Genomic DNA, 10,338 nt, shown 5'->3' on the forward strand with positions numbered 1-10,338 from the left:
AGCTGATAAACAACAGTGTCTGTTAGTGCAGAAGTGGTTTTGGCTCCAAACTTCCTGAATAATTAAAGAACTGCATCAGCCTTGGAGATCAAGAGACCGTGTTGGATATAGATGTTGACAACAGTTTGCCATATACCTCAGGGAATGGACTTTTTCTTTCCCCACTTCATGAGCCAGAGGCAGGGGCTTCAGTCCTAAGGAATCTGTGATTAGGGCTGAGCTAAAGACTATATCACCTCATGATAGCTCATGATCCTAAAATATTCCGTCCTAGAGAAACATTTGGCAAATGCATGTAAATATCTATATACAAACTAATTAATTGAATCAGGTTTTACAATAGTGAACTAAGTTGAAGGTAAATCCATCTTTGATTAGGCAGTCTTTCTGAGTCCTTCACTTTAAGAAATTTTGTATAGGCAAATGCTTCTGCAGACAGAGTCTGCCACTAGGAAGTATGAGGTCCATTTAAGACTCAAGTGTCCTGGTTGTTTATCTAGTTATTAAGATGTATAACAAATAAGTAACAGAATAAAGATTATACATCTTATCCGTTTCCAAACAAGAGATCTTATTCTACTTGGCTGAGCTTTTGAGCCCAGACTGCATCCTAGGAAACAAAGAACTCCAAGACATCATAAAATATTCTGAGATTTTTGATTATTACTTCTGCTAACCTCTTTAAGACATCTTTAATTAAGTAGGCATGTAAGAATAGAAGGAAATATTTTTATATTAATACTTCTCATTAATAAAAGCATAATTACATACCTCAAATCTAACTTTCTAGATTAAATATTTTAATTATATTTTAAAAATAAGGGGAAGTCTTTATGCCTTAAAGAAACTCTTTCACAGACCTTCAGACTATTTTGTTTAATTAATTTTATTCCAAATACAACACAGATCTAGTGACTAAAAATTGACATTTTAAAAGTGACATTAAAAAGTATAAGCCCAGATTGTTTTGTGGATTATTTGTGTCAATTTACACACATATCCAATTAAAAAACAAGAAAAAAATTCTTCAAATTAATCTTTTCCTCATAGTGTGGAGGTTACTAAGTCTGTTCACAAATGTTCTAGCCCTCTTCTTTTTTTAACATAATTAGATTTAATTTCTTGGATCTCTTGAGGAAATGTATTATATTATCCTATAAAGCTAACTATTGGTACATTCTGCAACCTATCAGGTGCCTTTTTAGGAGACATGTGAAAATGCTGATTGTTGTACTGTTCATAGCAGTCAAATATTAATTGACAGGATAGTGACCTAACATGTTTTGAAATGATCACACAATGGAATATGGCATAACGGTGAAAATGAATCTGCAACTATGTTCAACAACTGATATAAAACTTAATAAATTGATACTAAGTGAAAAATAAAGGTATTCCTACTAGTCTGCATAAAGTATGCTAAATTTTAAAAAAATCAAAACCAGGTAAATCTAAAAAATACATCTGCCATCAAGATATTTTATTTATAAGGAACAAGATGATTATACATTAAAGACAGAATATTGTTAATGTTTAGTGTGAAGCAGAAGGCAGTATAGGAAAGGAATTAAAATTAAATTCAATTATTGGTAATATTTTAGCTCTTGGGATAGATATAAGTTTGTAAGTATTCATTATACTACTTAAAAAATCTAGAAAAACAATAATATAAAATAAGTAAAATAAAAGATGGTAAAATAGTTTAAAAATGGGAGAATTCTACATCTGAGATTTCATTACTGGAAGTGGGTTTTTCTGCCTGTGTGTTGACTCTGCTTTCTTTTGTGCTGGCTTCATTTTTGATCAGGCTCTCTGCACTCATGGTAGGATTATAGAAAGGAGTTTTAGGTCTGTCCTCTCAGGAAACTCCATGAGGAAAAATCAGAACACTTTTCTCAATATTCCAAACAAAAGTATTGGCTTTGCATCTCATTTGTACTAGATCCCTGACCACATCATTACAGCCTTGGGCAAATGTTTTCTGATGGACTGAGCAGGAGTCATATTCTCATCCTTGGAAACTTCTCTCCTCAAGCCACATTTTCTGAGTATGGACAAGTCCTGGTTTCTCAGAGGAAACTCAGGGTCCAGTTACTCAAGAAGGAAAATGGATTTCTTTTAGGTATAAGCAACCAGGCCCACTGTCTAATCAGACAATTTTTACAACTCACTATTAGCATCCTTATGAGGCAGGAAGAACGTATTTGCAAAAGTGTTTATTTATTTATTTTTTTATGTTCCTAACCATTTTTTTAATTGAAACATAATTGATTATATATATTTGTAAGGTACACAGTGGAATATGAATGCATGTGTACAAAACATGGTGGTCAAATCAGAATTATTAGTATACTGATGTTTAATACACGTAATTGATCTCTGTCACCCTTAACTAATTTTTTGCTAATTCTGCTCCTCCCCCTCTCCTTTTCCCACATCTAGTAACTACAGTTCTGTTCTTTTGTTTTTTAGAAAGTTCAATGTGTTATTTGGTTTGTTTCTCTTCCTTCCTTCCTTCCTTCCTTTCTTTTCCCAATTATGAGTAAGGACATGTGGAATTTCTCTTTCTGTGTCTGGCTTATTTCATTTAACATAATTTCCTCTAAGTTCATCCATGTTTCTGCAAATGGCAAAATTTCATTCTTTTTTTACAGCAGAGTAGTATTCCATTGAGTATATATACCACATTTTCCTTATCCAGTTGTCTGTTGATGGACATTTAGGTTGGTTCCAGCTCTTGGCTGTTGTAAATAGAGCTGCAATAAACACAGGAGTGCAGGTATCCTTTCGACTTGATGATTTCCATTCCTTTGTATATATACCCAGCAGTGGAATTGCTGGATCATATGGCAGTTCTGCCTGTAGTTGCTTGAAGAACATCCATGCTGTTTTCCATAGTGGCTGCACTAATTTACAGTCCCACCAACAGAGCAGGAGGGTTCCCCTTTCTCTGCATCATCACCAGCATTTGTTATTCTCTGTCTTTTTAATAATGGAAAAACTATGCACACACAGACATCAAACAACATGCTCCTGAATGACCCATGGAACCAAGAATAAATTAAACAGGAAATCAAAAAATTTCTTGAAACTGTTGAAAATAAAGACATATCAACCAAAACATGTGGGACAGTGTAAAAGCAGTACTAAGAGAATTAGTCGAACTAAGAGAACATCAAAGAACTAGAAAAGCAAGAGCAAACCAATCCCAAAATTAGTAGATGGAAAGAAATAATTAAGATCAGAGCAGAACTAAATGAAATAAAGAGCCAAAAATGATACAAAGTATCAATAAAACAAAAAGGGTTTTTTGAGAAGATAAACAAAATAGGCAAACCATTAGCAAGGCTAACTAAAAAGCAGAAGACAGAAGACCCAAATATAAAAAGTCAGCAATGAAAGAGAAGACATTACAACTGATACCACAGAAATGCAAAGAATCATGAATGACTATTATAAACAACTATATGCCAACAAATTTGAAAACCTGGAGGAAATTGATAAATTTCTGGATGCCAATGTGTTTAGATATGAGGATACTTCAAAAAGTTCATGAAGAGACTCCTATTATATTTTAATTCTGTATTTCTATGAACTTTTGAAATGCCACATTGTGTGGCAAATGTCCACCAAAGGCTGAATTCATCCTCCTTATTGACACCACGAACCACCTACATCATGAAAAATATCACACTCTATTGTGGGACAATCTAACATTTTCAATGTCTCATTTATGTCTCCCAGTGCTGTTGATTGTGCTAGTAAGTTTCACCCATGAAAGAAATTGCTAGAAAAGTATTTGTTGTGTCCTGAGTCATGACCTCTCTTCTATCTGCTGCCTTCTAAATTAGTGGTCTTAGTGTTGTTCAGGGAGAATCTGAAGTATCTTATTTCATTTACCATTGCAGAGGTAGTTTTCCAGAAAACGTAATTACAAATTGTTACTTTTGCTTTCAGCTTTCTTCATTCGTTAACTTACTAAATGATTGATTATTAGTTGCACACTATAAATTGCAGTTTATAAATACTATGCTAGATATACTGAAGAACAGGATAGTCATGTTTGCTGCTCTCAATAAGTGCTTACAAGTTACAGAACCTGCCAGGATTTGAGGTACAGAATAAAAACTCTTTTCTGGTTTCTAGCCATTGTGCAAAATTTTCCTGTTTTAAAGTTCTGTGGTCATTGATCTTTCAATTAGGACTTGCATGTGTGTGAGTTTCATATACTAGTACTATGTGATCTTATGCAGAAAACTAGCGAGTTCCTTCTTGAAAGTCTATTCTCTTGTGCTCCAATCATTACTCTTGCATGATTTTATCATGAATCTTTGGACGTACTTCTTGAGATCCTTCAGGGATTCTTTTAAATGTCGGCATAGCCCTACATTTTGTTGTTGGCTCACCTGTTTTCTTTGGGTGACCTCATGCAATGTTATGATCTGAACTATCATTTACAGATAATGATTTTCATATTGAGTTCTGCCCTACTGACTTGAAACTTATACTTAAAGAAATTCAACTCTGTACTGAACACTTTTATTTGTATATCTACCTAAATTTCATGGCTACCTAAATTTCGACCAGTCCTCATTGCTTACTCTTAATTTCAAGATACTCTACCTGAGATATCAACACTTACCCAGTAGAAGTGTCCTTCATCCTCATCACTTTCTAGTACTCTCTGGTTTTCAGTTTAGGCTCGTGTAAGGAAAATGCATGTAAAGAGGAAAACACAGAATAAGACAGCCATTTGTACAGTTCTCAGTACTGAACTTACTGAGCCTGGAACCAGGGCAAGGTGCTTAACTTCTGTGATTTTTAGTTTTCTCTTATATGAAAAGTTAGTATTAGTACCTACCACGTGGGATAGTTATGTGAATTAAAAGGCGTAACTTATTAGAAAGTGGTAAACACTGAAGCTATTATATAAACATTTTGATATTGATTTATAAAAAAAAATCAAAAAATATTTGGTGAAGTAAAATTATTTCAGTAAAATGTATTGCTTAATAAATGTCTTTTTACTAACATGGATGAATGAAACAAATGGAAATGAATTTGAAACAATATGACATTCAGTGCTCGTTATACATATAAATCCTCAGACCACTTGCTCCACTTGCTGTACATCTGTGGTTCTTTGATGGGGGTTGTCTGTAGCCCACAGAGTCAAACCTCGGGTTTCAGAAGCCACACAGCCTTCCCTGGACTGTACTTGCAAATATACTACACGTGAATTGCTCATGCTAGAAAAGCTTGTTTCCTAATTCAGGGAGTGGCAATTTAGGGAGCTGTGTGGAAACAGAGTTGTTTCTTCGTGTTCCACTTTTTTTAACCAATATCACTATTTTTCCTTCTTCCTGTTTTCTGTCACTCTCCCCACTATCCATTTGTATTTTTCCTCTTTTTCTCTGACACCTTTGGTGTGTCTGGTGCTCCTAATACCTCCACACTTTTGTTCATATCTGGTTACTGAATAGGGTTAGCAAGTAGGGTTAACTAGGTATTCTTATAGGCTGAATAGACTAACCAAAAGTTAAATTTATTACTACCTATGAGACTTTTTTGACTAGCAAAAGAAAGGAAACTTTAGGGAATAATACCCTCTAGGATGGAAATATCTTACATCATTACATGGAAACATATTCCCTCTGGAATGCAGAAGAAGCACATTTTTTTCAGTATTATCTGGAAAGGCTGCTTTCAAAAGGGAATGAAAAATTTTGGCACTAATTTAGAGAGTCTTGTGACTAGTAAGTGACAGATTATTTCTCTATTCTGAGCTTAGAGAGTCACCATTACTGATTGATCCAATATACTTTCAAAATATATTTTCTGGTATCTTCTGACTGTACTGTTCCCATATCCTGTAGGAGAGGAACAGGAAAAAAAAATAACTCAAAGATTTTAAAGGTTTACTGTTAATATAGAAAATAAATGCAATGAAATATAGGTTTTGGAATAAAACAATCTTTTGAACTCAGCAAATATTTTATAAGCACCAGGTATATGAAAAGCTTTTCCTGTTGTGTAGGGAGAGAAGAGTACATTCCATGTCTTAAGCCATAACAGGTTCTATACATGGCAGAGTAAATAAGAGTTTGTAATTATTATTATTATTTTTTTTTATGTAAGGTAGCTGGGCAAGATAAATTCTCACCAAGAGCTATGTCTACCAGAAATCTCAGAAGAGGTTATCCCTGATGAACAACTAGAGAAAAGATTATACTTTATACGTAATAAGATAAAATAAATAATTAGAGAATAGTGACCTTGATAAAGCCTTTTGTAGAATAGCAACTTTTCCATTTCCTAGTCACAGATTTGAATACAATATTGTATATCACAACAGAGAATTATTACTACATGCATGTTTCTCAAATGGTGTCATCAGAATGTAATTTTCAATTCACACACAAACAAGATTTAGTTTGAAAAGTTGAATGATGATTCCTCAGAGAAGGTTGGGAGTAAATATGAAAATGGGGAATCTAAACACAAATATCGATGGATATCATACATATGGTAGGGGCATTATTGAAAATATTTTGGGTAAAAATCTTCCCATTTTCTCAATTTTTGTCCCTGACTGACTTTCTTCCACATGTCATCTTGTCTACGCCTGTCCCTGCACAATGCTCCTGCTCTCTTTCTAGTAAGACCGAGAAAGAGGAATAATTAAATATTAATTTTATGATATTTGGGGAACCAAATATAGGCAACATAGATAATGGGTACTAAGTTTTATGATGACCTTTGGTTCCTCAGCCCAGGTTGTTTTCCAGAGCATCTCCTGACCACATAGCGAGAATCATGAGACCAGTTACACCAGGTGAGGAACTGAAGGTGGGTAGATGACATCACTCTTCAATTTGGGCTTTTTGTGGATAGAACAGCTTGGGACATTTGTTTTAATTTCCACAGAGAATAGTAAATTCTCCATAGAAATAAAGTGAGTAAAGGGATTCTCCCAAAGACAGAAGTCTATTGTACCTGATTTAAAGAGGGTAGGGGTGTTTAGGAGAGAGTCCCTGTGGCATCTGCAACCCAACACAGAAGCATAGAGAGCCGCCTAATACTCCGTGTTCCACACTCATCCATCCTATACCTTTTCATGATTACTTTAAGCTCTTCCCTGTTACCTCCAACACCGACAGATTGTCGGTTTGCTATTGTTTTGACCAATGTAGCCATTCTGAAGTTATCTCATCTTCTTTGAAGAGCTGAAGTAAGTATAGTCGTTATTAGAAGACCTGCTGTATTACTGGTGCTGTTTGGTCTACAGACCATTATAACCCATTTTTGAGGCTGATTCCTTTGGAAACCTGATGAATGGTGTAAAACTACCACCACCACCAACAACAAATGAACATAGAGTCCCGTACATAGACATCCACACGATGTGCCTCGGTATCAGGGGGTTATCCCTTAGGAGCAAAGGATTATGGTAAAGACAACAACAGATTCTTAAGATAATCACTTTATGGAGTCAGAGTCCAAGTGTCTTTCATGGCTGTGTCATGCTGTACAGGGTACAACAGCTTCTACTCCAGGTTGTGGAGCTGATGCACTAAATTATTTAAAACGGCTTTTTTTTTTTCAAATGAGCGGCATATTTTTCAGTCTACCATACACAATAGAAAGCTCCAGTAAATTAATTATATAAATGAGTTTTGCAATCAGAATAATAGTAAAGTATTCAGATATATTACTACATTTGAGGTAAGACAAGATATTAATTTAAAAACATTAAACTGACATTATACTAGACACTGGATTTAGTACAGTGGAGAAAAATCTGAGAACACACAGATTTCCAATATTCTTAATGCAGGAAGAAAGCTCAAAAAGCACACAAATAATTGCATTTAAGCAATTTAATATAATTTATAAGAAAAGATGTAAGGAAAGAGCTTAGAAAGGAGCAGAGATAATTTCCTGCATCACAGGACAATCATTGCAGGTATCTTAGAAGCAGTTTCCCCATAGTTGGGTTTTGACCTTTCAAGATGATTGAAATAATTAGAAATGGATAGGATTTCCAGAAAGGAAGGAAGTTAATGACTCTTGATTAAACTACTGATTAAATATTTGATGAAGAACTACAATATTACTGTTAATTAAATCATATGTATTTTTTATTCTTAATTCATAATAAAAATTTATGTCTGAATGTATAAGTTAAATAAGTTTGTTTTAAATATGAATGGTCTAATGGAATTACCAATATGCAGACCAAAAGCTCTACTGTCAAAGGAGTGGCCAAAATCAAGGAGTATTGTTGGTGAAAACAACTTTCTCATTATGATGCATCCAAATCCTCCAAAATCACATATCAAGTACAAATATTTCAAGGTGAATAACTCTTGTAAAGGAATAATGGAAAGAATGAGCTTATTGTGGTGATTAAGATACCAACTTATTTCTCTTATAGTTTAATATCATTACCAAAGATGCAGAGTCCAAAGATACCCAAAGTGAGAAACTTCATCAGACCTTTCCCCAAAGTATTTTTTTTTTAATTTGGAATAAGACAAGGTATATTTCAAGTATGTTGAAGAGAAGAAAATTTTCCACAAGTGAGGAAGAAATATATATGAGAGGAATTTGGGGTCAATTTTATTTATTATGGTCTGTGCTTTGGTCAACTTATAATTTTCAACACAATGTATTGAAGGTATGGATGGACTGGGGAGGAAAACAATGGGCTAGTTATGTCTTCCAGGTTATATTTAAATTATACTTTAGATTATGCACCTGTTTTTCCTTGCATATATGTCCCTTCCAAAGTCATCTTGACAAAAAAGATCTAGATAAACGGATTTGTTCTTGAAAGTGAAACCCTGTGATACTATTTTTATCTACATTTTTAAAAAAGGAGGGTAAGGGAGGGTAAGGAGTAATTGGATAAGGGACACAAAAAGTGATTAAATTTCATAACGATGAACATGCTAGTAATATTGATTTGATCATCACATACTGCGTACAAATACTATACACTTCACCCTGTTATGTGGTCATTAAAATTGTGGAACAAGTGTTTTAGTGGCTTATTGAGACCACAGACAAAATGTCCCTGATGAGGACTATTTATTTTTATTTAAAGTAGCTCTTAATATCACATAGGACGTCATCAATTAATTCCTTTATTTTTTGCAATCAAACCATTTCATACTCTCCCTTTCTTCTCATTCATGAAATCATGCACCTAAATAATAATGTGACTGAGTTCATTCTGCTTGGGTTGACACAGTATCCTCTTAGGAAGAAAATCGTTTTTGCCACTTTCTTGCTTTTCTACTTGGGGGCATTGTCTGGTAAATTGCTAATCATAGTTACCATTAAGACCAGTCAGGCACTTGGCAGCCCCATGTGCTTCTTCCTTTTCTACTTATCCTTAACTGACACCTGCTCATCTACTTGCATAGCTCCTAGAAGCATTGTGGATGCCCTTTCAAAGAAGACCACTCTCTCTTCCACTGAGTGCATGATCCAAGTCTTTTCATCCCATTTCTTTGGCTGCCTAGAGATCTTCATCCTTATACTCATGGCTGTTGACCGCTATGTGGCCATCTGTAAGCCCCTGCACTACATGACCATCATGAGCCACCAAAACCGTCGTGTGTTGTTGGCCATGGCCTGGGTGGGCTCCTGTGTGCATTCTTTAGCTCAGATTTTTCTTGCCTTGAGTTTGCCTTTCTGTGGCCCCAATGTAATTGATCACTATTTCTGTGACTTGCAGCCTCTGTTGAAACTTGCTTGTTCAGACACCTATGTGATCAACTTACTCCTGGTGTCCAATGGTGGTACCATTTGCACAGTGAGTTTTGTCATGCTGATGTTCTCCTATGTTGTCATCTTGCATTCCCTGAGGAACAACAGTGCCGAAGGGAGGAGGAAAGCCCTGTCCACCTGCATCTCCCACATCATCATGGTCATCTTGTTCTTTGGTCCATGCACATTTATACACACATGCCCTGCAAAAACCTTTCCCATGGATGATAGCTGTGTTTTATACACTTGTAATACCTTTCCTCAACCCTCTGATTCATACACTGAGGAATATGGAAGTGAAAAATGCCATGAAGAAGTTATGGAGCAAGAAGTTGATCTCAGATAACAGAAGATGAATGCAGGTTTAAAATCCTTCTTCATACTTTGAATTGACCTAGAAGAAGTCAGTACAGAATGTTATCTTTTTGTTGACAATTAAATGTAAATACATCTTGGGTGAATTTTTTCCTGAAAAGAGACAATGTGAACACAAACACTGGTTAATGGTGAGTCATCATTATGTGGAAGAAGAGACTGCACAAAGTACAAACCGGTTTGTAG

At 35.0% G+C, this 10,338-nt stretch overlaps 1 pseudogene; it reads left to right on the forward strand.

Moving 5' to 3' along the window:
- The first annotated feature begins 9,205 nt into the window (after window positions 1-9,205).
- LOC134361135 (olfactory receptor 4C16-like) lies at window positions 9,206-10,133 on the forward strand (annotated as a pseudogene).
- Window positions 10,134-10,338: the final 205 nt, after the last annotated feature.

This window comes from Cynocephalus volans, chromosome 12, assembly GCF_027409185.1.
Source record: "Cynocephalus volans isolate mCynVol1 chromosome 12, mCynVol1.pri, whole genome shotgun sequence".
NCBI classification, from domain to species: domain Eukaryota; kingdom Metazoa; phylum Chordata; class Mammalia; order Dermoptera; family Cynocephalidae; genus Cynocephalus; species Cynocephalus volans.